The sequence below is a fragment of the Oryctolagus cuniculus genome, chromosome 7 (genome assembly GCF_051225735.1).
Source record: "Oryctolagus cuniculus isolate XC-2025 breed Fujian yellow rabbit chromosome 7, ASM5122573v1, whole genome shotgun sequence".
Classification (NCBI taxonomy): Eukaryota; Metazoa; Chordata; class Mammalia; order Lagomorpha; family Leporidae; genus Oryctolagus; species Oryctolagus cuniculus.
In genome coordinates, this window is record NC_142873.1 from 10536345 (window position 1) to 10559247 (window position 22903).

At 45.6% G+C, this 22903-nt stretch overlaps 1 long non-coding RNA gene across 1 annotated transcript in view; it reads left to right on the plus strand.

The window, feature by feature from the left end:
• The window catches only part of LOC138850474 (uncharacterized), an 87702-nt gene extending 78104 nt beyond the window's left edge, over positions 1–9598 (plus strand). The window contains exon 3 of the long non-coding RNA XR_016210364.1: positions 9478–9598. This is a non-coding gene — a long non-coding RNA (uncharacterized LOC138850474). The remainder of the gene's footprint in view (positions 1–9477) is intronic.
• The last annotated feature ends 13305 nt before the right edge of the window (positions 9599–22903 follow it).

Consider the following 22903-nt stretch of genomic DNA (forward strand, 5'->3'; position numbering starts at 1 on the left):
AGGGTTATGGGTGAGAGAGATCTTCCATTCACTGATTCACCCACCGAACACCCACAATAACCAGGAGAGGGCCCAAGTACGTGGACCATATTTTGCTGCTTTCCCAGACACATTAGCAGGGAGCTGGATCAGAAGGGAGCGGTCAGGACTCTTGTCGGTGCTCATATGGGATGCCAGTGTTGCACACAAAGGCTTCACCCACTGTGCCACAATGCCAGGCCGTAAACTCATCTCTTCATTCCATTTTCCATCAGTTTTTGAAGTCTCTCCATGTGACAGTCTATTCATTTTGCTGTTAGAAGTCATCCAGATTGTTTCCAGATCTCTGCTAACCTGTGAAACACTCTTGTCCCTGTCTTTTGGTGCACGGGCTTCTCTGGGTCTTAGGGACTACGGATGCCTGGATTAACAACAAACTGCTCCCTGTGGAGATGTTTCAGTTCTGCTCCTACCAGGCAGGGGTCTGAGGGCTGTTACATCCATCCTGGACACCATCAGGCTGTGTCTTTTTTCCTACGTGATCCACAAACTGGCATCTCAGTGTGGTCTTGATTTGGATTTTCCTGATCACCAGTGACATTGAGCCCCTCTGCATATATTTGATGATTATATGCTTCATTTTCTGTGAAGTGTGTGCTGAAGTCTTCTGGACATTTAAACATTGGATTATCAGTTTTTTCTTAATACTTTATATTAGTTCTTCAAATTACAGATACTAATCCCTTGTCACTTTTGTACTGCATATACCTGCTCCCTTATTGTAATGTGCTTTCAATTTCCTTAAGGTAGCTTGGCTTTCTGTGATAAATAGCACTGTGGGGGCCGGCGCCGTGGCTCACTTGGTTAATCCTCCACCTGCAGCACCGGCATCCCATATGGGCGCCGGGTTCTAGTCCTGGCTGCTCCTCTTCCGGTCCGGCTCTCTGCTATGGCCCGGGGAAGGCAGTGGAGGATGGCCCAAGTGCTTGGGCCCTGCACACGCGTGGGAGACCAGGAGAAGCACCTGGCTCCTGGCTTCCGATCGGTGCAGCGCCGGCTGTGGCGGCCATTTGGGGAGTGAGCCAGCAGAGGGAAGACCTTCCTCTCTTGTCTCTCTCTGTCTATACCTCTACCTGTCAAAAAAAAAAAAAATAGCACTGTGGAGCTCATTTACAACTCTTTTCAGACTTGTTAAGGAGGTCGGAGGCATTCAGTTCTGAATGTGGAGGAGGCGTGTCCCTCTGAACATATTCACAGAGAGCTAAGTGGATCAGAATGTAGAACAGTGATTACTGGAGACTGGAGGGCCAGGAGAACAGGAGACGGGCAGACTGGTAATGGGTAGCAGAGTAGTTGGATGGAAGGAAGGAAGGCACCCTGGGTCCTACGGCACATGGCGGGGGCAGGGGCGACAGCAGTTGACAGTAGCTAATCTTCTCAAGGTCTGGAAGACATTTGCCTCTGTTCTCTACTGGTGTCTACCTGCCGTCCTTCTTTCTAATAAAATGAAGCAGCATCGCCCTGTGCACTAATTCAGCTTCAGTCTCAAGCTGTGCAAAACAGCATTTGGAACCAAGACGGTGTGCCGGCTCTGCTGCGGCTGCTTGCTCTTTTCCTCAAATCGCGGGGTGAAAGACATGGACCTTTGATGACATAATTTAAGGTCTTGACCTGGAAAACCCTTCTCAATTGCCTTCTCAGTTACTACAGGAAAGAACTTGATCTTTATGTACAAGACACTGGGTCCTTACAGAACCTTGGGAACAGTTAATCTGGACTTACTTCCATTAGAAATATTTTTCTTAGAGCTGTTAAAACTGAATGATTTTGGATCCTCCTGGTCTCACTACTCCTGTTACAAAATTCCCTCTTGCTGTGAGAGGCTTTTAAAAATATTGGAAACAAGGCATTGTCTCGATTCATCTTAACAGCAAAATTACCAGAGTGGCTGAATATCTTCCCTTTAATAGTAATATATTCCAAAATGCAGGCAACTTGCAGTGTGATTTGAAATAAGTCATTTTGGTTTCAATCAGTCAAAATCCTCCATTCTAAAAACAACACACGCTGCTTTAGCCGTTTCAACCACGGAAAGAGGAAAGGAGAGAGTCCAACTTAATGACTGGGAAAGAGCAGATGCATTGCACCTGGATGAAGAATTCCTCAGTGAGAAACCCAGGCAATTCTAGGCTGTTTGTATCTGGGAGAATGAAGTGAGGATTCAGAAACAGTGGCGCATCCCCCGCTCCTCTGTAGCACGTGTCCTCTCCATGTGGTCTTGCCCTTTTAGGTCTACAGTGCAATTGCAAACAGGGCACACATATAAATGGTCAACCAAGGAGTTACCACAAGGTGCACACGCCTGGGACCACCACCCTGCATCCTAGAGGCCCCAGTACTCTTGCCTGCATCCTGGAAGCATTGATTGCCTTGCCCCGGCTCCCCGACGTAGCACCACGCTGGAATCCTAGCAAGTTACTTGGCTTTGCCTGGCTTTCAACCTCATGGCATGGAACAGAACAGCATGCAGTCTTCTCGGTCCAGCCTCTTTGATGACCCCCATAGGGGTGCTGTGATGATTACCCCACAGCCTCTCTCTCAATGTTCCCAGGGGCTGGAAGTGCTCTCGGAACAGGGTCCACAACTGCATGCTACACTGAGGGATTGCTTGGCTAAAGAGCTCTGTCTCACCCAAGGCCACACCCTTTAGCCAGGGCTCTTCCCGTCCATTGGTCCTTTCAAGTGGGCTGTAAGGCTCAAATGAAGGACTGCTCTATGGTCATCCCCCAGCCTCAGGGCTCCCCAGAGGCTCAGGTGAGCCTCGTGTTGGGACTGTAGCCAAGCTCAGATTCTTCCTTTGCCTGAACCCACTTCCTTCCATTCCACAGGTGCACCCCAACATCAGCCTCCAGCATTATCACTTCCATCTCATAGCCTCCCCAGGAATCAAGTCTGCACAGCTCACGTCAGCAGTATACAAGAGGGTGGATACAGGGATGTAGTTTTGTACTGATTGAGCTACCACCAGTGAATGACAAGATGCTAATTATGAGGTGAGGCAGAGAATGCCCCTGGCAGAAGGTGGCAATGCCACTTGTTAAATTCCAGCAGGTGAAGAAATTGTCATGTTGTATCTGCAGTGTGGTATGACAGACATTTGGGGAAAATGGGCAATGACCATCAGAAAGCGGAGCGGCACGACTGCTGCTAACTTGGATGCTTTGAAGAACTTAGCAAACAGGAATCGTTGATTGGCCAGCGGCTGAAACCTGAGAGTGAATCCCAGAGGGCACCTCGCAGAGCATGCAAACAGCTCCCATCTCCTGCAGGTGGCAAGAGCCTTCCCAGGGCTCCACCACCAAGGCGGTGGGTCCCCAAGAGGGCTGAACTCTCACCCTGCCGGGGGTGCAATGTCAAAGCCACAGCTCATCTATTTGTAAGCCCTCTGGTGGGATACAGGAAAGAGCAGTGGGGGATGGTGGGATCTCTGTGAGGCCAGCTCCAAGGAGCAAGGAAAGCTTGAAGCCTGTGTCAGGTAAGGTGGAGATCCCAGCACTGCCCTGGGGCTGGTGAAGTGCGGCTCAGAGAAGTGCACATACCAGAACGGAAGCAGCCGTGGGATCGTGTTCATGGCTTCTCTGTCAGCTCGGGTTGCTAAAACAGATCACACAAACTGGAAGGCTTACAGCAGCAGGCATATGTTCTGGAGACTGTGAGTTTGAGATCAGGGCTCCAACAAATCTGGTGTTTCCTGGCTTGTGGACAGCTGCCTCCTTCACTGCTTCTTCACACGGGAGTGAAGGAAGAAAAAGAAAGGGAGCGGGAGGTGGAGAGAGAGAGAGAAAGAGAAGAGAGAGCAAGAGCACACCCTTATCCCAAAATCCTACATCTCCTAACAGACACAAATCCCACTATGTTGGGGTGGGGGTCCTACCCCCGTGAACTCATCTAAACCTAACTACCCTCCACAGGCCCCATCTCTAGATATCATTCACATTGGGTTTAAGACTTCAGCAGGGCTGGCACTGTGGCATAGTGAGTAAAGTCACCGCCTGCAGTGACAGCATCCCATATGGGCACTGGTTCAAGTCCTGGTTGCCCCACTTCCGATCCAGCTCCCTGCTAATGGCCTGGGAAAGCAGTGGAAGATGGCCAAAGTCTTTGGGCCCCTGCACCCATGTGGGAGATCCAGAAGAAGATCCTGGCTCCTGGCTCCTGGCTTAAGATCAGCACAGCTCCGGCCATTGCAGCCAACAGGGGCGTGAACCAGCAGGTGGAAGACCTCTCTCTCTCTCTCTCTCTGCCTCTCCTCTCTGTGTTAACTCTGACTTTCAAATAAATAAATAAATCTTTAAAAGAAAAAAAGACTTTAGCACATGAACTTGAAGGCAAACACAAATATTCAGTTCTTGCACTTGGGGAGCCTCAGAGGTATGTGCCCCCCTGTGCAGGCTGGGTTCACAGCAGCAGAGGGCATCACTGAACAGGGCTCTCTGACAGCCACGGGGCCGTAGAGCCCTGAACAGTGTAGACTGACTGCACGTCCCCTCAGGAGCCAAATGGGTGCAAGTGTCTTAATCCGTGACAACGCAGGAGTGGCAGCCAAGGGGAACTTGGCTTCACAGCAAAGGGTCATGGAGAAGCCTAATAGAACACAGCGCCCCCTAGCTGCAAACAGATGAGGAGCCAGAAAGAAATCAAAGATGATCATGAAACTGACGTATGATCACCCCTCAAGAACTCGTGAACTGTTGCCCAGTGCCCAGCCTTAGACTAGTCTGGAGACCCACAAACCCACTATTTAAAGTAACTGCCTGGACCACAAGAGGAATAAAACTGATACACTACAGTAAGTGTGTACAGTACTCATTCCCTTGGCCAATTATTCCAAGAACCTACAGACAGTTATTCAGGCACTGCACAATAGGAGAAAGGGAATGATTTCAAAGACTGTTGACCACAGCAGTCCAAGTTGGAATTGAACTGAAATGTCACCTAGGACCCTCCGTTGGAACGGAAGCATCTGAGAAGCGAGTGGTAAATAGACTCTCGTCCAAGATCCAGCTTGCAACGGGTCTGCTGCACACATATGTGGACCCACTTGTCAGTCATTTCACCACCACGCAAACGTAGCACTGGAATACACATTCCTGGTTGGTGACATAATCTGCACATTGGTTCTTTCTCTGCCTAGTCCTGCTCTTTCTTTTTTCTTTCCGGGTGTTGACCCAAAGAGGGCTTCCTAATAAAATCCCAGCAAGTTCACCTCCAGTTTTAAATCATGAATTAAATTTCTTTAAGAACCCTAGAGCTACTCAGGGTTTCTACTTTTTGAGTCATATTTGCTCAGTTGGCATTTCCGAAAGCATGCCTCTCTACAAGAATTACGATATGTTGATCTTACTTATTTTTTTCTGGTAGTTTCTTTTGTGTATCCCAGGAGACTTCCTATCTAGTACACTGTGACTTCCGCAGGTAGGGACAGTTTTTGTTCCTGTCCAACCTATGTACCTTTTATTTATTTCTATTGCTTCATTGCATTTACTAAGATTTCCAGGACAACAATGAATTGGAGTGGCACAAGTGAACATTCTTGTCTTTCTAGTATTAGGAGGAAAACATTCGGCCTTTCACCCTTAAGTATGGTGTGTTTTTGTCCTTTATCAAATTGGTAGAACTACCTTCCATTCCTAGTTTCCTGAGAGTTTTTATGATTTGTATCAAATGGATTTTACCATCTATTGACTGTGTGTTTGTTTTCCCATAATGTGCTGTGGAACGTTGTTGGATGCATTGCTTTGTTTGATTATAATGTGATACGATGCCCTACACTGTTGGATTTATGGCTCTTGATTATAATGTGATACAGTGCTCTTCACTGTTGGATTTGTGGCTGTTGAGGCAAGCCTTGTATTCCTGGGATAAACCTGACTTGGTCATCATGTATTATCATTTTTTAAATATGGATCCAGTTTACTCTTAATGGGCTGAGAATTTTTGCTGCTTTGTTCATGAGGGATATTAGTCCATAGTTTCCTTGTAATTTCTGTTTTGGCATCAGTATAATGCTGGACATAAAAATGATTTAGTAACGTTTTCTCCTATTTTACTTTCATGACAAGAATATGCAGGGTTGGTATTACTTTTTTTTCTTTGAATGTGTGGCAGAATTTACCAGTATACTGTCTTTGCCTGAAGTTTTCTTTGTTGGAAGACTACAGATTCAGAGTTTTTAGTGACACATAGTTAATTCAGATTACGTATCTCTTCTTGAATGATATAAGGTATCTTTCAAGAAATTGGTCTATTTCACTTAAGTTGTCAGATCTGTGGGCAGAAATTTCACAGTGGCCACTTATTTTCCTCTCATTTTGTGTAGGGACTTTATTCAGTTCTAACAATAGTGATTTATTCCTTCTCATCATGTTTGATCAGTATTAGCAGAGGTTTATCAATTTTAGTGACCTTTTCAAAGGACAAACTTTTGATTTCATTGATTTTGTCTTTTAAAAAATTTTTGTTGATTTCTGCTTTTTAGCTTTATTATTTCTTCCCTTCATTTTCATTTGTGTTTAATTTTATCTTCTTTCTCTAAGTAGAGTTGTTTTTCCTTTTTTAATATAAACATTTAATGTTAGAAAACTTCCCTCTGACCATTGCTTGAGTAAGAGGTTTTGACTTGTTTAATTTTTGTTTTCATTTAGTTCAAAATATTTTCTAATTTCTTTCAGTATTTCCTTGTTGACTCACAGATGTGCTGTTTAATTTACAAATATTTGGAGATTCTTTTTATCTCACTGTCTATTATTGACTTCTAGTTAAATTTCTTAAATTTCCTCAAGGTCAGATCACACACATTGTATGTGATTTCAGTTCTTCCAAATTTGTTAAGGATTGCTTTTATGCCCCCAGATATGGTCTATGCTAATGACTGTTCCATGTGTGCTTGAGAATATGCACTGGAGATGCATATTTTGCTATCAGGTCAAGTTTTTTACAGTGTTGGTCAGACATGTGACTTTTTTGTCTATTTGTTCAACTAATGACAACACAGGAGTCTTGAAATCTCCAAGCACAGTTGTGGTTTTAGATCTTACTTCTGTCAGTATTTGCTGCATGGTATTTCAGACTCTGTCATTAGGTGCATTAACATTAAGGATTATTGTGTTTCCATGATGCATCGACCTTTTAATAGTAATGTAATGTCACCTATGCCCTTTAGTGTTCCTTGTTCATAATTTTTTAGAAGATTTTATTTACTTATTTGAGAAGCAGAGTTAGAGAGAGAGAGGGAGAGACAGAGAGAAAGGTCTTCTATCCTTTGGTTCATTCCTCTGGCTGCAATGGCCAGAGCTGTGCTGATCCAGGAGCTTCTTCTGAGTCTCCCATGCAGGTGCAGGGGCCCACGCACTTGGGTCATCTTCCACTGCTTTCCTATGCCAGGCCATTAGCAGAGGGCTGGTTCGAAAGTGGAGCAGCTGGGACTAGAACCGGTGTCTATATGGGATGCCAGCGCCGCAGGTAGAGGCTTAGCCCACTACGCCACAGCACTGGCCCCAATTTTCAGTTATTTTTATAACTGCTACAGCTTTTCTGATCAGTGTTTGCACATGCATTGTAGATTTGTTGTAGTCAGAGTGTTTTGGGGTCTTAGCTCATTCATCCAAATTAACATTCCTTGAGTTAGCATGTTTAATGTAAGTGTTGGAAATGTTTGCATTTGTGTCTACCATTTATTTTTTCCTTCTTTGTTACTCTCTCCTCTCTTGACTTCTTTAGGGTTACTTAAATATTAGGACACCATGCTATCTGTTTCTTTTGTTATATATTTTTATAAACAGGCATTTATTCAAAAGGCAGAGAGAAAGGAAGGGAGAGAGGGAAGGAGGGAGGGAGGGAGGGAGAGAAAGAGAGAGAGAGAGACAATATCTTCCATCTACTGTTTCACTCTTCAAATGGCTGCAACATACAGGACAGGACCAAGCAGAATCCAGGAGCCAGGAACTCCAGCTGGGTCTCCTGCAGGGGTGGCAGGAACCTGAGCACTTGTGTCATCTCCTGCTGCTTTCCCAGGTGCATTAGCTGGGAGTTGGATTGGAAGTAGAGCAGCTGGGACTTTGAACTGGCGCTCTGACATGGGATGCTGGTGTTGCAGGTGGTAGCTTAACCCTCTATGCCGTAATTCCAGCCTCTGATACGTGGTTGCTTTAGGGATTTTTTTAACTCTACTTAGAATCAGTATCACACCACTTCAAGTAAAATGCAGAAGCATTACAGCTATGTAGGTCTTTATGTTACATTTTCCAAATGCATTACATCTATATACACTGACACCCCCACATTTTAAAATAATCATTGCTTTCGACAAGTATATCTGTTTTAAAGATGTTCATGGAGGAAAAGTCGTCCATTATATCTTCCCAAACGTCTGCCATTTAAGTTGCTCTTGCTCATTCTTGGAGTTCCGCGTTTCCCGGTTTGACTGCTCGGCAGCCTGAGCGGCGTCTGGAATGTGAGCAGTGCCGCGGAGAAGTTCTGCTGGTCTGGAAGCACGTCCCCACCAGGAACCGAGCTCCGGGTGGGCCGCTCTTCCCTTTCAGCGCTGTAGAGACCTCATCCCCCACTCTGACTCCATGGTGCCTGAAAAGCAAACCACAGTCGTTCAAGTTGCGGTTTCTCTACACGCAGTGTGTCGCTTCCCTTGGCTGCTGCGTGTTTGGGTTTCAACAGCTTGATTACAGTACAATGTGGGTGCAGTTTCCTTTTAATGTTTTCCTGGGTAGACTGCACTACTCCCCTTATTTCTGTGAGTTTACGTATCTCACCACATTTGGCAAGACTCCAGCCATAATTTCCTCTAATATTCTTTTTCTCACCAGTGTCTTTCTAGGGTCCTTTGGGGGAACTCCTATCACTTCAGTATTATGTATTTTGATGTTGCCCTCGGGCTGTCATAATTTTTTTCTTGTATTTTTCTTTGTGTTCTTCCAATAGGAGAAATTCCACTTTCTTCATTTTCTCTTTCCTTTGTTATTTCAATCCAACTATTAAACCTATTCAGTGAGGTTGGTTTTAAAGTCAGTATCACTGGGGACTCGTATGGGCGCCTGTTCATGTCCCAGCTGTTCCTCTTCAATCCAGCTCTCTGCTATGACCTGGGAAAGCAGTGGAGGATGGCCTAAGTCCTTGGGCCCCTGTACCCATGTGGGAGACCCTGAAGAAGCTCCTGGCTCCTGGCTTTGGATCCGCCTAGTTCCAACTGATGGCAGCCATCTGGGGAGGAACCAGCAGATAGAAGACCTTTCTCCCTGTCTCTCCCTCTCTCTATAATTCTCTCTCTCAAATAAATGAATAAACCTTTAAAAAATCAGTATCATTCTTCTTTATTATTGTTGTTATTTCATATTGCATTTTATAGCTCTAAAATATTCAGTTAGTTCTTTCTTATAGTTTCTGTTTCCCCCAATGAGATTGTCTATATTTCTGTCACTTCAAAAGGTGGACTACTACACAGCATCATACAACAGCCTTAAAATCCCTCTCGTGATTCCAACAGCTGGGACATCTCAAGGCTAGTCTCTGTTACCAGTTTCATTGAGAATTGGACCTATTTTCTAGTTTCTGGTATGTTGAATGATTTTGAGTGATATCCTTAGCATTTAGCTGATCATGTTGTGAGATCATGTTGTGTTGCGTGTTTTGTCAAAATCTTCTGGAGATGTTGATATTTTGTTTTACTTGGCAACCAATCTGATTAAGTTCCAAATACAAATGGTCTCACTTTATGTAGGCGGCAATTGCAATATCAGTTTACTTGTTGACGTTTGTGCTATGCTTATTTGGGTGTGCATATGACATTTTGATATATGGTATTTTCACTATTTTGCAGTTCTGAATACTTTCTAATCTCTCTTTTGATTGGTTTGACCCACACATTAAATAAAAGTATAGTTATTTTATCTTCTATTGTAGACATTTAAAAAGACAATAAAACAAAGTGATCGCTATATCAATAATTATAAACTTAAGCCCAGTCTTGTTTTATCTGTATGTACACACATTTTTTGAAACATATTCCAGAAACCAAATAGCTTCATCCACAGTCATTTCAGCATGTATCTCTGGAAAATAAGAATTCTTTTCAATCATGACCACAATTTACTTATCACAAGTTAAAAATTAATATAATTTATTAAAACCCTCAAATATCCAACTAGTCCCAGGAGTTTTATGAGAAGGTTTTGAAAGTTCAAGGAGGAGCCGGCACTGTGGTGTAGGTTAAGCCTTGACCTGTGGTGCCAGCATCCCATATGGGCACTGGTTTGTGTCTCTTCTGCTCCTCTTCCCAACCTTCTCTCTGCTTACGGCCTGGGAAGGCAGTGGAAGATGCACCCATGTGGGAGACCCGCAGAGGCTCCCGGCTCCTGGCTTTGGATCAGCCCAGCTCTAGCCATTGTGGCCATTTGGGGAGTAAACCAGAGGATGGAAGATTCTCTCTCTCTCTCTCTGTAACTATGTCTCTCAAATAATTAAGTAAATCTTTTTTTTAAGAAAATAAAGTTCAAGGAAAATGTGTATTATAAAAAGCTATACATGTATTTCAAAATTTTTGCACCAAAATAAACATATTTTAATTTTTCAAACTTTTTTAGTGTTCTTATATTTCTTCATTTAAAAATACAAGGAAATTTTTATTTCTGTCTTTCTTCCTTTCATCTAACTTAGCAGAACTGTGAACAGAAAAGTACTTTATATAATTTTAGTCCTTCAAAATCTGTTCTGACAATTTTATTTCATTTTCTTGTCTATGGCTCTGGTTGAAACTTCAAATACAAAATTGAATAAGATTGTCAGGTTCTAGATCTTGCAGTAAACACTTTCCATTTTCTTTTTCTTTCTTTCTTTCTTTTTTTTTTTTTTTTTTTTTTGGCCAGGCAGAGTTAGTGAGAGAGAGAGAGAGAGTTATAGACAGTGAGAGAGAGACAGAGAGAAAGGTCTTCCTTCTGTTGGTTCATTCCCCTAATGGCTGCCATAGCTGGCGCTGCACTGATCCAAAGCCAGGAGCCAGGTGCCTCCTCCTGATCTCCCATGCGGGTGCAGGAACCCAAGCACTTGGGCCATGCTCCGGCTGCCCTCCTGGGCCACCGCAGAGAGCTGGACTGGAAGAGGAGCAACCAGAACTAGTACCCAGTGCCCCAACCGGGACTAGAACCTGGAGTGCCGGTGCCGCAGGCAAAGGATTCGCCAAGTGAGCCATGGTGCCAGCCCAACACTTTCCATTTTCTACATTTAATATGATATTGGCTGTGGAATTGTCATTTATCATCTTTACTATTTTTTTCCTTTTTTTTTTTTTTTTTGACAGGCAGAGTGGACAGTGAGAGAGAGAGAGAGAGAGAAATGTCTTCCTTTGCCGTTGGTTCACTCTCCAATGGCCGCCACGGCCGGCGCGCTGTGGCCGGCACACCACGCTGATCTGATGGCAGGAGCCAAGTACTTCTCCTGGTCTCCCATGGGGTGCAGGGCCCAAGCACTTGAGCCATCCTCCACTGCACTCCCGGGCCACAGCAGAGAGCTGGCCTGGAAGAGGGGCAACCGGGACAGAATCCGGTGCTCCGACCGGGGCTAGAACCCGGTGTGCCGGCGCCGCTAGGCAGAGGATTAGCCTAGTGAGCCGCGGCGCCGGCCCATCTTTACTATTATATACCTAGTTTGTTCAAGGTTTTTAAAATCATAAATGGAAGTTGAATTTTATCAAATGCTTTTTCTACATCTACTGAAATGATCATGTGATCTTTCTCCTTCATGTTATTGGACTGATGCAGTCGTTTATGGATTTGCATAGGTTGAACCTGGGTCTTGGGGTAGTAGCCTTGGCTCGAGCGTCAGTGCAGAGCCTTCAGGTCACATGCCGTCCCTGTTCCCCAGTAGCTGGGTTCTTGCTTCACAGTCTGCTGGGGACTGAGGGCAGAGGGGAGGGTGGAGAGGATGGGCTCCCGGACAGGGGCTGGCATGGGGGGCCCTGTCCAGCTCAAAGGTTCACATAGCAGGCTGGGATTTAGTGCCTCCTCCTGCTCCAAGCGGGAGGCGACTCTCTCCATTCTGGGCATGGCAACTCTTTCCTTCTGCACCTTTAGTGCCTCTTTTCTTCTCCTTCTGCTACATCCAGGCACTGCGGTCTCTCACTTGGCTTCCTGGGCTGGGGGGAAGGTGATCTGACGCATGAGCAGCTGCTCAAAGTGTTGTCTCTGTGGAAAGCCAGGTGGAATGTCTTGGGCAACTTCTTGTGCCCCTCCCTAATGTTCGACTTCTTCAACGGGGAATTTCTGTTTATTTTGTTTTTTTTTTTTATTTAATCTTTTATTTAATGAATATAAATTTCCAAAGTACGACTCATGTGTTACAATGGCTTCCCCCCCCATACCGTCCCTCCCACCCACAACCCTCCCCTTTCCCACTCCCTCTCCCCTTCCATTCACATCAAGATTCATTTTCGATTATCTTAATATACAGAAGATCAGCTTAGTATACCTTAAGTAAGTATTTCAACAGTTTGCTCCCACACAGAAACATAAAGTGAAAAATAATAGATGATTTTTTTTTAAATGATGATGAAATCAGATCAGACCTATTGTCATGTTTAATCCCAGTGAGAGTCAAGTTGGGAATTGATAATTTCTTTCTTTCTTTTTTTTTTTTTTTTTTACAGAAGATCAGTTTAGTGTACATTAAGTAAAGATTTCAACAGTTTGCACCCCCATAGAAACACAAAGTGAAATATACTGTTTGAGTACTCGTTATAGCATTAAGCCTCAGTGTACAGCACGTTAAGGACAGAGATCCTACATGAGGAGTAAGTGCACAGTGACTCCTGTTGTTGACTTTACCAATTGACACTCCTGTTTATGGCATCAGTAATCTCCCTATGCACCAGTTATGAGTTTCCAAGGCTATGGAAGCCCCTTGAGTTCTCCAACTCTTATCTTGTTTAGACACGGTCATAGTCAAAGTGGAGGTTCTCTCCTCCCTTCAGAGAAAGGCACCTCCCTCTTTGAAGACCTGTTCTTTCCACTGGGATCTCACTCACAGAGATCTTTTTGCCAGAGTGTCTTGGCTTTCCATGCCTGAAATACTCTCATGGGCTTTTCAGCCAGATCCGAGTGCCTTTAGGGCTGATTCTGAGGCCAGAGTGCTATTTAGGACATCCGCCATTCTATGAGTCTGCTGAGTATCTCACTTCCCATGTTGGATCACTCTCCCCTTTATTTATTCTATCGGTTGGTGTTAGCGAATTTCTGTTTATTTTGAACAGAGAGCTAGGCAGAGAGCATTAGCAATCCATATCTCTCACCTCATTCATTCCTAAGGACTGAGAGGACTTGAGTGTGACTTCGGGCTTTGCAAGACCTAGTCTATTTCTGGATCATCTTTTGTCCTCTGCAAATCCCTGGTTTCTCAGATCTTTACTTCCGTGACAAATGCTGGACTCCGATTTTCATCCCTCTGATAGAAGAAACAAAGGTTCTGTTAAGGGTCTTTTTTCATTTGTCTTTGCCTCTCTGAAATAGGCAGGCATACAGGCTAAAACTGATTAGGTTTGTGAGCTGGAAGACCACGCCTTCACCACGCCCCTGTGTGACCTCATGCCCCAACCTGGCCACACCTGGCTGCCCACCAGCCAATCAGGTTAACTAACCACTCCCCTTTGGAAGTGGGTTAAAAGCCTGGGACACCGTCTGGCCTTCTCTTCCTTTCCCTGGCCTCTTGCCCTGCACCTCCAGGGTGTGTGGCCTTCAGGCCACCCGCCCTAGGCTTCCTGGCCTAGATGCTCCTCCACATGGCTGATTCCTGGTGCTTGGTATGAACCCAGATTTACCCCTCTCTCTCTTAGATAAAGCTCTCACTCTCCTATGCATCTTTCTCACGAAATAAAAGCCTAAAATGGCCGGTGCCACGACTCAATAGGCTAATCCTCTGCCTGCAGCGCCAGCACCCTGGGTTCTAGTCCCGGTCGGAGCACCGGATTCTGTCCCAGTTGCCCCTCTTCCAGTCCAGCTCTCTGCTGTGGCCCGGGAGTGCAGAGGAGGATGGCCCAGGTCCTTGGGTCCTGCACCCGCATGGGAGACCAGGAAAAGCACCTGGCTCCTGCCTTTGGATCAGCGTGGTGCGCCAGCCTCAGCGGCCATTGGGGGATGAACCAACAGTAAAGGAAGACCTTTCTCTCTATCTCTCTCTCTCACTGTCCACTCTGCCTATCCAAAAAAAAAAAAAAAAAAAAAGCCTAGAATGTACCATGCTGCCTGCCTCATTTATGCCGGTATTTAGAATTCTTCTCTAAATATTAGGCAAGAACCCTCTTGGGCTTATTAACATTGGGGATTTATTAATAAGCATATGGTGATATCATATGGTACCCCAAAATCCAGTAACATTCGTGGCATCCCTGATGGCTTCTGGGGGACTTTAAGGGGCCACGTCTTCATGTAATTTTAGGGTCCGTTTTCCGATGTCATTCCCAGGAATCAGCAGACGCCTCTCTGCAAAGGGCACCTCGGGATTCCCTTCTTGCCCAGCTCCTGGTGACTTCTTCAGGACTTCAAACAAATGTTCTTGCTCTGCCCAGCTCCTCTGCTTGTTTTCACCAGTAGGCTTTGTCTGAATCACCCGACGTACCCCTGAAGCAAGTGGAGTCCCTCAAACATTACTTACATTTAACTCAGAAAACTCCTGCCCAAGTCATCGTGTTGATGATGGAAGAGTCTGCATCAGCCGCACTGCAGGGGCAAAGCATAAAGTGAGCCTTGCCCTTTGTGCCAGACGCGACCAATTTCATTTTCCCTTTCAGAAATAGAGGCCTAAGTTTTCCAACCCCTCTTACAGCTGCCTGTGGCTGGGAAGCTCTGGTCAGCGGGCTGGATGCGCAGTTTCCAGCATGCCCTTCCATGTTTCTCCTGCCCTGTTGCTCTCTGGAGCAGAGACACAATGACAACAGTAGTACAGCAGTCTTGGACAAAGAGCACCTTGGCGGTGGAAGCCCTTCCTGGCAACAGAACGCAATGAAGGGGCCTTGCTCCCAGACACTGCGCATCGTTATGCCAACGTTAGACTACCAGAGAGATGAAGATCTACCTCGTTTAAGCTTCTGTTGTTCTCTCTCTCTCTCTTTCTCTCTCTCTCTGTATGTGTATGTGTGTGGGGGGGTACTTAAATACAAAGGATATACTCTTTGAAACATACATCATTTTCTTAAAAAGATTTATTTATTTATTTGAAAGAGTTACAGAGAGGCAGAGGCAGACAGAGAGGGAGAGAAGTCTGGTTCACTCCCCAGATGGCTGCAACAGCTGGAGCTGGGCCAATCTGAAGCCAGGAGCCAGGAGCTTCTTCCAGGTCTCCCATGTGGTTGCAGCGACCCAAGGACTCAGGCCATCTTCTACTGCCTTCCAGACCATAGCAGAGAGCTAGATCAGAAGTGGAACAGCTGGGACTTGAACCGGTGCCCATATGGGATCCCAGCACTGCAGGCAGTGGCTTTACCCACTACACCACAGCACCGGCCCCAACATGCAGCAATTCAAAGGATACCTAATTTTAGTCTTCTTTCGATAACTATTTCATCAACCGTCCTCATTGCCCCTGCTGGAAATCTCCCAGTTCTCTTCCAGCACATAACCCCATGTTTTATCTCCTCATCAAGGCTAATCAGTTTTACCTCCTGAGTGCTGTCCTCAAAACACCCATCAGCTTGCCTGATTCAGTAGTTCCTCAACTCCAACCAGTCTTTCTCATTGTGTTATTGTTTTATTTATTTATCTTTATGGAAAATATTTAAAATACCTTAAATTGACAAATCATAATTGTATGTATCTATCATGTACAATGGGGTTTGAAATTTAAAAAGGACGCCTGATCCAAGACAGCACTTGCTAAGCACCAGAAGAGTGATGTAAGTCACACACACTGTTCCAGCTTGACAGGAGGCGATTCGAGTCCTGTAAGTTATCTGAACGTTTAATCAGAGAAGAAGGATTCGAGTCTCATCTTGAAAAGCTTGTAGGGTTTGCATTTGATTAAAGGGGTGAGTGCGGCCATGAACAGGGGTTTACAGAAACACGTTCAGGACCAGGTGACTGGCAAAGCTGGCGGGACGGACGAGAGGGCTCTGAGGGACGGTGGGAAGCACACGGGAAGAGCTGGAACAGTGGGGAGCCAGAAGAGCCGGTTGGTGGGGGATTGGAGAGAGCCCTGAAAACTCAGCGACTGAGCGGCTCCTGTTTCTGAAGACTGGCGGACAAGGAAGGAACCTCACACACGCACTTAGAACTGCAGTTACCCAGGGGCTGAGCACACCCAGGAGATACAGCCTGTTACCTCTCACTGATGACTTCGCTTTAGTGAGCTTGTCATGGGTTTGAGAGCCAAGATTAAAGATTTCTATAGCTCGGTACAGAAAGATTGCTCGTAGGACTCCCACAGAGCCGAAAGTGATGAGGAAAACTTAGCCAGTGGAAGCTGTTGCCTTAGGGGGAGTGAGAAACCAGATCAGAAATTTTGATGTGGAGGAAAATTATGATTTAAATGCTTTCCTCTATCCCTCCAGCAGGTTTTATTATTACGCTGTCAGATGGAAAAAGAATTTGCCACAAAGCCTTGCATTTTTTTTTAAACCAGGGAGTTTCATGAGGGAAACCTGGCAATGAGAGATGACAGAAGAGAAAGTTCTGCTTCTAAATTTTGCTTTGAAGCATAATCTCCAGTCACTGGTGATAACTGAAAAATGGGGCCAGAAGCAAGCCAGCTCTCCACACAAAATGCGGTAAGGAGTTTCCATGGATTGGTAGCCTGCAAACACTACATGTTTTTAGTCCATGAGGAAAAAGTGAAATGTTTATTGTGATTAAAAACATAAGAAAAAGACTGGCATACGTGAGAGCGCCAGTTCTAGAAATCATCACTTCTACGTGAGGACAACTTTTCAACTCATTAGCTTCTGTCCTACTCCTAAATGACTGCCTTCCCACCACACCCCCCACACCCCTGGGTGCTCATGAGCCACGGTGTGCATGTGGGTACAGAGAAAGAGCGGAGGTAACAGTTAGATTCATGGAGTCCTTGCCAAGTGTACCAAATAAGAAAACACGCACATGGTGCCGGGAATCCGATTCTGAACTGGATGGTGAAGAGCCCTGCATTTGTGGTAAGCATGAATACTCTCCCCTAAACTCATTGCTAACTCCCGCAGTGAGTCCAGCCATGGCCTCACGTTGAGGCAGAGTCCAGCCCACCAAAATGTCCCACTTTGTTCATCCTTAAAGAATTTAACTGAGTGTATAGCTCCTCAGTTAGACTTCATTTCCCAGCTTACCTTGCACTGAGGTGTGACCTTTTGATCACGTGTTTGCTAATGGAACATGAGCAGAAGTCACGTGTACCACTTTTTTTTAAAGATCTATTTATGTATTTGAAAGGTGGAGTTACAGAGAGGCAGAGAGAGAAGCCTTCTGTCTTCTGACTCACTCCCCAAATGGCCGCAATGGCCAGAGCTGCCCCAATCCGAAGCCAGGAGCCAGGTGCTTCATCCAGGTCTCCCGTGTGGGTGCAGGGGCCCAAGCACTTGGTCCATCTTCTGCTGCTTTCCCAGGCACATTAGCAGGGAACTGAATGGGAAGTGGAGCAAAGCGGTAGCCATATGGGATGCTAGTGCTGCAGGCCGCAGCTTTACCTGCTCTGCCACAACTCTGGCCCTGGGTACCACTTGTGTAGGTGATTCTTTGTACCCTGTTTCCTCTCTGATCCAGCTGACAGCTGTTTCGAGGTTTTAAACCCAGGCTTCCTCTGGCCTGAACCATCATGGATTCCCACTTGGCCTTTGAAGATCTTGGGGACCAGTGGGAGGTTAAAGTTAGGAACACAGGAATACTTTTTCCCCAAAGAGGAGGAGGTTCCAGGCTCTGCTCATCATACCATCTACACGGGAATAAAGGACATTAAAGGTCAGGCCTGCAGCGACCCAGAGGCCCTAAGCTTTCCCCTTGATAGTCAGTGACCCCCAGACTCATTGCAACACTGCTGCTGTCACCGGGGTAGAACTAGAGCTCAAAGCAGAGACAAAGAGTAGATCAAACCTAAGAAGAGGAAGTGGATTAATTTTCTGAGCAGTACTAATTTCAATTTTTTTTCTCAAATAAATTGAAAAAGCATTACTAAGTACCGTCTGTGTTCTCTAGGGGCTATGTTGAACACTGGTGATGAGAAGATGAGTTATGCGTATATGCAGCCAAACTCATGGGAGCTCAAAATAGTAGGGAAGACTGGTCATTACTCAGTGCTACAAATCCATGATGAGAAGAAATGTTCACGGAGAGGAGGGCCTGTTTGGGCTGAGATGAGCTAATGGATTCCTTTGCAGATGATAATCCTTAATATATGTGTTTTGAAGGAAAAAAAAATTAGGTGTTTTCTTGGCAGGCCAGGCAAGGAGCTCATTCCTTGCAAATGAAATGTGAAACAGGAGTTTGGCTCAAGTTGAAGCTCAGATGCAGGCAGGGCCCAGCTTGTGAGGACACCTGATGCCGAGCTGAGCTGGGATTGTGTAACGAAGGGGGCTTACAGCTGGGACTGCCGCAGGGGCCGGCTAGGGGACTTTGTTTCTGAAAGGCACTGTGGTGGCAGTGTAGAGGGTGCAGCAGAGCCTGGAGACAGACTCGGCAGATCCCGGCAGGAGCCCAGTGAGAGGAGACATGACGGTCCCTGAGCCCAGTGAGAGGAGACGTGACGGTCCCTGAGATGCGGCTGCAGCAGCAAAGATGGGGCAAGATTCGAGATGCATTCTCAGCCCAGAACCAGCAGGATAACACGCTTGGCTGAGAAGTGAGTGAGAAGAAGAAGTGATGTGTGAGGACCCCAGTGACTCCCAGGCTACGATGTCACTAGAAAAGGAAGAATAAACGTAGTAACAGGTGATCAACCACACTTGGTCTTTGCAGGCGCATTCCAGTGTCTTAGGCACATCATTTTCACAACCATCTCACACCACATGCTGTACTGACCTCGTCTCACAGATGAAAACACTGGTGAGGATGGGGGACGTGTCCAGGCAGAGGTAGGTGTGGACACAGCATGACCTGAGTGCAAATTTCAAAGCCACTGAGCTGTAAATGTTCACTAAAATCATGACCATGCATAAAACTCACTCTCAGGCCAGTCAGTTCTTAGTGAGCATCTCCATACAGACAGTGTCCTGAGTTACCACCGGAGGCCCCGATGTAACGCAGTCACTTCCCTCAGAGACTTAAAAGCAAGTGACTTAACTGGGGTGAAAACAGGAAAGCAGTCGTACTGTGGTATGGTAGTGCTGTAATGAAATATGTATGTGCTTTGGTGGTGTGCAGGTAAGGAATGCATATAGAATTCATTCAAAAGAAGAAGAAATTAGAGAATAGAACCCAAGAAACATTGATACTTTTGCAGAAATCAGCAGCAAAGGAGGCCACAAAGTGACGCACAAGAAGTCAGCCAAGATAAAGGGGAGCGAATGGAGAAGGAAGCCAACACAAGAGACAGTCCAACCTTCTTGGCCCAGGCCAAATGACTCCAAGAAGGCAGGTTGACCAAGGCTGACCAGGGCTCAGAGGCCACCGGGGGCTGTGGTAAAGTGGTCAGCCAACTTCAGGGGCCAGAGAAGCTCCTGTGTGAGGAGGGAGAGAAGACAGGAGCTTCATTCAATTCCTTCTCCAGAAGCCGTGCTGAGCGGTTAAGAACAGAGCCTGAGAGGCAACCAGGTTAAGCCTCTGCTTTAGTACTGCATCCTTTGGTTCCTGAGTTTTTCCTCCTGGGATGTGAAAGATCTGATCACAGCCTGAGGTTACGGACTTACAAAGAGATGCTGACCTTCAAGGAGAAGGGTGAGAAATGAAAAGTGCCGCAGGGAGAAGGGGAGGTTATGGAGTAAGTCAAGGTTACCTAACGAGTCCTCAGGACTCTTCACCTCCTTGGTGCTGTAAGGGACTCTACAAATGACTTTGATAAAGGCTGAAAGCTTTGAGCCCTAACGAGAATCCTAAAAATGTGAAAATGTGGAAACTGAAAAGAAGTGCAAAAACATGCTCTTCCAAGTTTGATATCCATGGAACTCTGACAGTTTCCATTGTTCAGGAAGTGGAGCAGGTTAGCACAGGTGACACATAGCAATTCAAGTCTAAATCAGTTACGCCTTGAAAAATCCAAAGCAAATGAGACTTTCATGAAAATCCTCCTCGTTTAAAAACAAATCAGTATTTTCTCAGTGTATTCCTCCTGGTGACTTTGATGGCTTTGTCCATAGAATACCAACTAAGAAGGAGGGGTGCTGCTGGAAGATACAGCTAAATGCAATGCTGAAAAGAAAATCAGACTTTGTGTTACAGCTCTGGTTAGCCTTCTGGGTTTGATTAGCTGGAAAGCCCTTGTAGTTCATTCAATTTCCCGGCATAAATCTGTCAGGTCTTTTCTCTCATTTCGTTTCACACCATATGGTTCAAATATATATAAACCTCTGCTTTTCTTCTACCTTTCCATTTCAACAGAATCCCATTTTCACTCAAAAGAACACTTCCTGGTGATCAGAGTAGTCTGTTCCAAAGGCACAGACTACTGCCAAAGAGGTTGCCTGGGTGGTCTCCCGCTTCGAGTGAAGTCTTCACTCCTTGCCCTTCTGAAAGTACAGATTTTCTATGGAGAGATCTGAGCTTTCGCTTGCCACTGTTGGAAGTCCAATTAGCGGGTTATTTCTTTCAAACAACTGGAGGTCAAGAAGTCTTGGGTGAATGTAAGAAAATATTAGCGCCACTTGTTTCCCTAATTTATGTTAACAGAGTCTCCATTTTCTGGGTCAGCCATGTTTTCCCTTCAGCAAAAGTATTGCATTTTTCTAACTCAACAGAAATCTTCTCTCTTCTCTGCCTTTAACATTTTTCAAAGTCATCTCAAGGGCAATACATAAATTAGTTATAGCACTGCTTTTTCTCTTTATCAACTCTTAGTTTTGAACACCATCATATAACAGCAAGACATAACATACTGTGATATGGTAAATTCTGCAGTTAAAACAGAGACTTATTCTGCTCATCAGGTCTTAGAGTACCACTAAGTTTCTTTATTCTCCATTGAATGTCCATCACCATATCATAATTGCCTCATGAAGGTTTTAGGACTAGCTAACCTTAAAGAAAAGCAACTGAGGGGCTGGTGCTGTGGCGTTGTGAGTAAAGCCACCACCTATAGTGCCAGCATCCCTTATGGGTACTGGTTTGACTCCTGGCTGCTCCACTTTTGATCCAGCTCTCTGCTATGGCCTGGGGAAGCAGTAGAAGATGGTCCAAGTCCTTAGGCCCCTGAACCCACATGGGAGACCCAGAAGAAGCTCCTGACTTCAGATCAGCACAGCTCCAGCCATTGGCAGCCGTCTGGGGAGTGAACCAGCAGATGGAAGACCTCTATCTCTCTCCACCTCTGCCTCTCTGTAACTCTGCCTTTCAATTAAATATTGAAAAAAAAAAAAAAAGGAAAGCATCTGAATTTTTATACCGTGTTGAGGGGGAAAGAAAAGCTACTTAAAATGTTAACATGACTTTTGAGTCTGTCTTCCCTGTCAGGTCTGTTCCCTATTTGTAGTCTTCTGTTTGACAAGCTCCCTAAATCGCCCTAGATGTGAAGGTTGCGTCACTGACTGAAACGGGTTGACATATACCGACACAGGACAGTGTTCTCCACATAATTACATCCTTGTTTTCCTTCAAAAGCGCTGCCACTCTGTACCCTGAGGATGCATAACCAGCATTTTTTAAAAAGATTTATTTATTTGAAAGAGAGAGAGAGGTCTTCCATCTGCTGGTTCACTCCCTAGATGGCTGCAACAGCCGGAGCTGGGCCTATCCAGAGCCAAGAGCCAGGAGCTTCTTCTGGGTCTCTTATGTGGGTGCAGGGGCCCAAGCACTTGGGCCGTCTTCTACTGCTTTCTCAGGCCACAGCAGGGAGCTGGATCGGAAGTGGAGCAGCTGGGACTAGAACCGGCGCCCATATGGGATGCCATCGCTGCAGCTGGCAGCTTTACCTGCTAAGCCACAGCACCAGCCCCATTATTAACTTACTAAATCTAAGGAGAAGTGAGTCCCCAGTACCTTGGAGTCCTCAGTGTGTTGAAGTGGGTGGCAGATGTAGAGACAGGGGTGTGAGCAGAGCTAAACTTCTGCATTAAGAACTGCAGACCCTCAGGCTCAGCTGCAGGAGTTGGGATTAGATCCAGGTGAGATGTAAAAGCTAAATAAATGATGGGATGGGGTGGGAAGCCCTCATGACAGTCACACAGAGAAAGTAGGGAGAGAAGTTAAAATGTCTAACCGGAATGTCACCAGCTGCCTCTAAAATCAGGGCGGGTTGTGTTTTAGGGAGGGACTTGGAGTGCTGGAGAGAGTGTCGTGGTGGTGGGGCTGTAGAGGTAATACAGTTGTTCAAGAAGCCCAGAAGTGTCAGCAGTCCAGCCACTTGGAGTTCTGCAATGCTGGCAGCTCTGACTGCTATCCTCACAGACTGAGAATAATGGAGACAACGGCAGTTCTGAGAAAGTGGTAAGGCTTTGCACTTGGCAGGTGCTTTAATGAGTCTCAGTATGGGATTGATAGGGGGAAACATTTGCATAAAGGCATTTAAGTTCATGTTGTGGTTTGAGGGAATCCAAAACAAAAAGTAGTTGCAAGCAGTCTTGGAATTCGGATGTCTTTCAAAGCCCTCCTTATGCCCCCCAGGAAAAGCACAGCTGAAATATGGAGGATTCTGTCTCCTTTAGTTCTATAATGCCCAAATGAGCAATTTTGTGTACATTGAACATTTCCCAAATTGGCCACTGTAAGTGGAATTAACACCATTTGGAAAGAATAGCGTTCCAGCG